Here is a 7,856-nt window from a genome sequence, read left to right on the forward strand (position 1 = left end):
GCAGGGCCCCTGCTAGTCCCCCTGCCTCCGCTACTGATCACGCCCAGCCTGAAGCGCCTCCCTGCACGCCAACAGCTCCACAACTTCCGGCCTGGAGACATGTGGGAAGAATTGAGAGAGGGCGCCTCTGAATGCCCCTTCATGGTCGCGGAAGACGGCACCTCCACCGCCTCCACCAACGACAGCGACCGCCCCGTCCACATTAGCTTTAACCCACCCTTGCTCTGGCGGCGTCCAATGTTCAGCTGGCGGTTTGGCAACAGCCCGATCCTTGTTTGGGATCGCATTAGTCCACTCGTCCATTGAACGAGAAACTGTTGCTGGAAGCTCAAGAGCATCTTGAATTCGGATTTCTTCTCGCGTCGCATTCCTGGCCGACCAGAGCCCATAAGCCCCATGCAGGAACATCTCCTTCTGGTCGTCGCTAGCTTCACCAATCCAGCAGCGAAGCCAGCGCCCAAGCTCATGGTTAGAGCTAATGCCATCAGGTGGGATCATAGCCACCATGCTCCTCCGCACGCTGAGCTCCTTCCAGAAAGCCCTAGAATGCGGGCAGGCCCAAATCGATGGAGCAAACGACTCCTCCCGCCTACACGCCGGGCAAAAGATGCCAGGCTTAATCCTTCGGCGGTGTAGGTCTGACCCAGTGGCCAGGCCATTAGTCATGAGTCTCCAGGCATGAATCTTCACCTTGTTCGGGACGTGTGAACCCCACAGAGCCAGCTAGTTCCTGTGAGAAGCCGGTGCCAAATCTTATCTCACGTAGAACCGCCTCTATATACTAGCATACTCCTATTGCGTGTGCAGATCTATGATGTTATCATTTTCTTGGCAGTTGCATGCTGAGATAAATAATTGCCTGCGTACGTACGTGTCTTGATAGCAAAAGCCACATGCACATGCACATGCATGAAGTGATAGGCCTGCCACTGCCAGCATCGCATGCTCGCGGGCTGCCACCGAATCACGGATGGGTACGTGCGTGTGGATGCAAGAACACACCTGGCCTGACCCGGGCAACGGCAATGGCAGGGAACCTTGAGTGAGGCAAAGAATGCGTCGAGATGATCCTCGACTGGACCAGCCGGAGTAGTTTGATTAATGTTATCTGGATGTGCTATCTTGAACACCTACGTGGCTTGCTATGCACCGTCCATCCTTGCAAATCGGGTAGTAATCCTGTACTGTATGATGTGGGTCATGCATTCCTATCACAATTTATGGGTCACCGCGCATGCACCAGCCGGTCGACCCAACCTCGTTGACTCTGTCGGCCATGCATCTCGATGTCGTGGATGCGCACTTTTTTCAATTTTTCGCCGGTCGCTTTCTCAAAATTGATGGGTTTGCTGGGTTGTCAGATTTTTCCTTATCTTTGTGTCTGGCGAAGTTGAAGCTGGCGGATATGATGAGGAGGCGAAACATTGTTGACGATGCGAGGGTTTAGAGAAAAAAAACCGGTGGGAAGGAGTCTCATGGACAATAGTATATTAAAATAGAGTTCACTGGAGTGAGACTCCCAAATTCACTCAAGGCAAAAGTTGAACCCTGGAGCATAGCAGGGGTTCGGAGGTTGGGGCAAGGTTAGAGGGACTGTTTGCATCCGGCAAAGGCCGAGGCGCAACCGCCGAAATCGAGCAAGAGAGGAGGAAGGCAACAACAGAAGAGACGCGCGGGAGCAATGAAACTAAGCGTCTCTCGTACTCATCCCGTTTTCCTTTTGTGGGCTATCAAAACATTTGTCAATGTTTCATACCAAAAAGAATCAGATCTTTTTTTAATTTCCTCTTATTTTACTGTTGATCAGGACAGCCGCGTCCACAAATATGTCTCTTTTTAAGGATAATATTATGTCTCCATTAATAGCTAGGACCTCACTCACATGGCCGTCCTTCTATTGCTTGTTGAAGCAATATCTCTCCGATTAATCACACGGCCTGTCGTCCAATGTCGATGCATGAGGGGCACCGTCTCGATGTCTATCCAGTGGCGATCGATCGCGCGCTCGCTCGTTGCCTGCCAGACACGCCACCCTCCGACGGAAAAAGTCCAAAATAAACCTTAAAGTTATAGACGAAAGTTAAACCAAATCCCGAACTCTTAATCCGAAAATTGGCACTCTGAACTCTCTAATCCCGGTTCATTTTAAACCTTGACAGAACTTCGCCGGTATTTCTTAAATTGGGCGGCCCAGTAGCACAGTCGCTCACGCGCGCGCACTAATTTGTTTTTTCATAATTTTTTCTTTTATGTTTTCCTTTTCTTTTTTCTTTTTTACACATGTCTATTTTTTCTCAATACACAATGTACGTACAGATGGGCACGCATGATTGCTCGACGCCTCTCATAATTGTGACACGTACTGGTCCTCCATTAATTGTCCACAACAGTAGCCGTGATGTTTTCTGATGATCGATCGGTCGGTCGTCCGTGATCCTTGTAACCGTCGCAGGGTGCAAACGTACAGATGGGCACGCATGGCATGGCAGTGACCACGGTACGTAGCTAGGTGCAGCCGATGGAGATATGGTGTGTGTGGATGTGGCCGGCAGCCCGATCGTTAGCTATAATCGGGACATGGCTGGCGTCGCGTCCTGCCCCGCGTGGGTGCTACCTCACCTCATCTAGCTAGCAAGCTCACGTTGTCTTCAACAGGCAACAGGCAACAGGCAACAAGCAACAGCTCACGTTGGACCTTCGTTCCCCATGCCATCCTGCACCACCCGCGTGCGTAATCGACACATCTACGTACATCTCATCCCCATGCTTGCTTGACGGTATGTGCGCGTGTCTCGGCAGCCGATGCCGTGGCTCTCAGGCAACCACACCTTAGCTAGCTAGCTAAGCACCACGTGATGATGCTGATTGGTAAACCCTAAAGAAAGAAAGAAAGCTAAGGTTCGTGCCTCTCGCCGGCGCTAGCGCAGGTCCGTCTCGTCTTCAATGGCCCTAGGACCATGGAGGCGCGGTGGATTCTGGCAAGGGCCGGCGGGAGGGCTCCATTTTTAGTCTTTTTTTCAATCTTGCTAGGATTTGTGTCCTGTTCAGGAAGTTGAGACGACGGCGGCTCCCTGAAGATGGAATAACGGTCTCCCCGCCTAGCCCCCGTTCCGGCGGTGTGTCTAGCATCGTTTGATGGGCGTCTGGAGGCGTGTCTCCGACAGATCTATCTTTGGTGGATTTGCTTGGCTCTCGTCGTTGTTCATTTACGTTCATGTGTCTTCGATTTGGATCCTTCCGATCTACGTTATTTTTCATCGGCGATGGTTGTTGTTCTGGGGTACTGGTCCTATGGGGCCTTAGCATGACGACTTCCCGACTGTTTACTATAAAAAGTTGTGCCCGACTGTCACACCCTAACTAGTTCATGCATTAGATTGTTGCATCATGTCTATTTTTCTCAACAGAAACTTGAAATGGGGATGACAGAACCCCCAGCCCCCTCTGAAACCAACTAGGGTTTACTAAAAATATTTCCAATGAACCTGAAATGCCCTTCTAAAATGTCCATCATTTTTGCCTTGGTTCAGAACCTCTGCCAAAAGTGGTGCACAATTTTCTAGGTCATCTTAAGGTCTTTGAATTAAATCATAAAGATTTGAGTTTGGGCATTTAAATTATATAAATTATTCTAAATGCTCAAATAATCCCAAACTAAGATGTTCCATGCTGGATATATTCCACTTAATGGCCATGAGCAGTTTGGTGAATTTTGGAGTTGTTTAGGTATTTTTAGTAAGTCCACAAAGTTACAGAATAAATAAAAAAGATAAATAAAGAGAGAGAGAGGGAACTAACCTGGCAGCCCAACTAGCCAACCCACCTAGCCGGCCCAGCCCAGCAGCCGCTCCAGCGAGCTGCTTGCCTTCGCCAGGCAGGCAGGTAGGTGCTCGACGGCGGCACCAGTGCGCGCCACGCAGCTGCCCGTCGCCCTGCTTCCTCCCCTCGCCTCTCTGTTGGCCTGGACGACCTCCACGTCGCGCCCCGAACCCCGTGGACACATCCATTCTCCCCCTGCCTCTCTCCCTCGCTCTCCCGCACCATGGCCGACGCCACCGTAGCCGCACCGTCGCCGTAGTCGCGCTCTCCGTCGTCCTTGCGCCGTGTCGTCGTGTCCAGGAGCTCCGCCGCCCTCCTCTTCGTCGAGCTAGCCGAGCCCCGAGCGCTCGCTTGCCCCGAGGCCTCTGCACCAACCTCGCCCGACTCCGCCATCGCCGGAGATCCCCTTCGCCGTCGTCGCCGCACCAGCTCGTCCCCGACCGCGCCGTCTGCTCCCTCGAGACTGCCATGAGCCCAGCTACCTCTCCCCCCTTTCCTTTCTCGCTCTCGAGCCCTGTAGCGACTACACATAGCTCACCCGCACGCGCCGCCGCGGAGCTCATCGCCGACGTGACTCCGGCCACCCACTGGCCACACCACCATGTCCAACGCACTCACCGCACTCGTAGGAACCCGTAGCACCTCACCACGAGCCTCGCCGTGCTCCGTAGCCTCGGGTTCATCATCACCCGAACTCCGGCGACCGCCAAGGTCGTCGCCGGCGCCGTTTCTGGCCACCCCGAGCTCAACCACCACCACCAAGAGCTGCGGCTTGCTCCCAGCTACACGTAGATGCCCTCCGCGGCTCTTTTGGTCGCCGGAATGCACAAAACCACTCTCGCCGCCGCGTTCGGCCTCGCCGGCGGCTAAACGCCGGTGAGTTGACCCCGCTGACCCCTCGTTTGATCACGGGTGGGCCCAGTTTGACCCCCCTGGGTCAATGACAGGTGGGGCCCAGCCCTATTAACTAATCAGGATTAGTTTTAATTAATATTTAGTTAAACTAATTACACTGACACACGGGCCCCACTAGTCAGGGTTGACCTGGACTGTTCCGTTGACCGCTGATGTCATCCTGACGTAATGCTGACGCAGTAATTTATTTACTGGAATTATTTTTATACAGGAAATTCCAGTAAATACCACAAACTTCAAAAAATCATAGAAATTAATTTGTAACTCCAAATGCAAAGTTTTATATATGAAAAATGATCAGAAAAATCCAATCTATCCATCTGTACTGGTTTCATGCATGTTTAAACAATTTAACCTGCTGTTTAGTACAGAACAAGATAAAGCACTTATAAGGGCCATTTATGAGTTTGAAACTTGAATCTTTGATTCAAAATGGTTCAAACCCATCTGGTCTTAGTTGCATTAGCCCAATACATTCATTTTGCCATGTTTCATGCATGCATCATTTTGTTGCATATTGTTTGGTGATGTTTGTGTATCGGTGCTCTATGCAGCAGGTTCTGCCCCGAGGAGTACCACGATTACCCTAACGAAGAACAATACCAGTGCACCAACCCATCAGGCAAGCAACCAACCATTTGATCATATCGATACAATCCCATATTCTCGCTTCTGCTCTCTTTTACTGCATTAAGACAACGCGTTTCAAACTGCTGTGTGCTACGGTAGTTGAACCCATTTCCTCTGCATGACCTGTCATTGCCACAGTAACTAGATGAAATCCACTAGCATGTGTAGGAGTTGATTGAGCCATATGTATGTGTTGTTCCTACCTTGCTATGCCTGCTATGCTTAGAGTCGTGTCAGGTCTGGTTCATCTGGGTGATGGGCTAGAGTGAAATGATCATCTCGGTAATGAGAGTGATGTGTTGAACACGATTTGGTAAAGGTATCGATGAGAGACCATGTAGGAGTACATGGTGGGTTGTTTCATTGAAGCCAACCTTAAGCACTGAGATCTGTATGTGTGATTTAAGATTCAGCTACTACCATGCATTGGGCCATGAAATATGACCCCGCTCGACTTCTTATTCACCCTAGTCCTCTGTCCAGGAGTTGCAAGTAGTTTCTGGTGTTTGTAGCTTACTGGAGGCCGTGAACAGCGCTGACCGCGGGGTGGGCTGTGATGCGGTAGGTACGTGGCACGGTGTACCGGATACCCGTTAGGTATCTCGGGAACCCTGTACACATTGTTCGGGGCCGTATATGGAAACCTCGACCGGACTCCCTGCGGATGGAACCTGGATAGGCGATAAACCTGGACTAGAAACTTAGGTGTTTAGGTAGGTCGTGGTCTACACCCACGTCGACTTTCGCTTGAAGTCTGCCGAGCACATGTCGTGTGCAGACGCTAAGTGGTGAAAACATGTATGAAGAAGTACACCCCTGCAGGGTTAATATTATCTATTCGAATAGCCGCGTCCGCGGTAAAGGACTACTTGGTTGCCTATACTGTTCATAGACAAGTAAATGGGTACTACTAAAAATCTCAAGATAAGCGTGAGTGCCGAGGATGGATCTTCCGTAGGGTGACGGAGGTGGATCCTCGGTGGTGTATTGAAGTGGTGAGTAGTGGACTCGAGTGCGCAAAACCATTTTAAGTTGGTGTCTTGTAGGATAGCTTAGCCAAGAGTCAAAGCTGGCTTGCTGCAATAACCCCACCAACCCTTGTTGATAATGTGCATGTATGTAGGATCTGATGTAAGTCTTGCTGAGTACCTTTGTACTCATGTTGCTTTAATTTACATTTTTCAGAAGACGCCGCAACCCCTTCTGATGGGTTCTTCGTAGACGTTGACATCGATGAGTAGACTGAGGCCCAGGTGGTGATCCTGAGCTTGTGAAGGACCATGTAGTATAGCCAGGCTTCCCCAAGCCTCTTTTATTTTACTAGTTGTCTGTACTTAGACAAGTTACTTCCGTTGTTGGCTTGTATGTCTGTATGACTTGAATGCTGGGTCATGGATGCCTGTCCCTGTAAGTTTGTGCCACTTTGGGTTTACGACTAGCCATGTCAGCCCGGGCTCCTTACCATATGGATGCTAGCGACACTATCATATACGTGTGCCAAAAGGCGCAAACGGTCCCGGGCAAAGGTAAGGCGACACCCGTGGGGATACCGTGCGTGAGGCCGCAAAGTGATATGAGGTGTTACATGCTAGATCGATGTGGCATTGAGTCGGGGTCCTGACAGCGTTGACATCAGAGCCGGACTGCCTATAGGTTCTCCAAGCCAAACTGGTCGATGTTGAGTCTAGAAATGCTTTAGTTATATGTAGGGGAATTGATTGTGGGATGGAACGTAAGGCTCTTTTTACTCCTTTACCTCATGGCATTCTGATCTGAGTCAGTCTATTCTTCCACCGGGGTTAAGGAATTAGGATCTCTTCTCTCTATCAGGTTCACGTGTTACTAATCATTAGTACCTTATAGGTTTGATCGATACAAGCCTAGTTTAGTTCTACTACCCCATTATGTTGCTAAGATGGACCCAGAACCTTGATATGATGTTGTTGAGTGTCTATGCGATTCTTTGCAAAATGCCTCAAAATCCTTTTGAGCATTTACAGCCGTTATGCTGTCCAATTTCTGCTAGGAATTCTAATGTCTTGTGTTTATCATGTTCCAGATGGCTTCCCGTCCTCAGAATCAAGTGGTTCGTTTGACTCGATGCCTAGATGTACCCGGCCATACTGCCATGTTGGTCAGGGTAATGACTGAGGCAGGATACCGTTGGTATCCTGAGTACACGGTCGAAGAGCAATTCCGAGACTTTAATCAAAGTCAATATTTTTGCACGGTCAGGATATTTCCATCTTATCCTGGATCTACCGAGCACCTCCACTGCTCCTATGGACTCGGGGTTACTATTGAGATGGCTGTGCAGGATGCTACCTACTCTATGATGACCATCATGCGAGTCAGGACTGGCCTATTTTGGGACTCCGACTTCCGATATATGCCAGCTTCACTCCCGGGAGCACAAGGGTATCTCCAGGCTATCTATGCTGACTCCACTCAGGAGGACTCACTAATCTGCACCACTGCACAGTTGCTTGAAG

This window comes from Triticum aestivum, chromosome 4B, assembly GCF_018294505.1.
Source record: "Triticum aestivum cultivar Chinese Spring chromosome 4B, IWGSC CS RefSeq v2.1, whole genome shotgun sequence".
Taxonomy (NCBI): Eukaryota; Viridiplantae; Streptophyta; class Magnoliopsida; order Poales; family Poaceae; genus Triticum; species Triticum aestivum.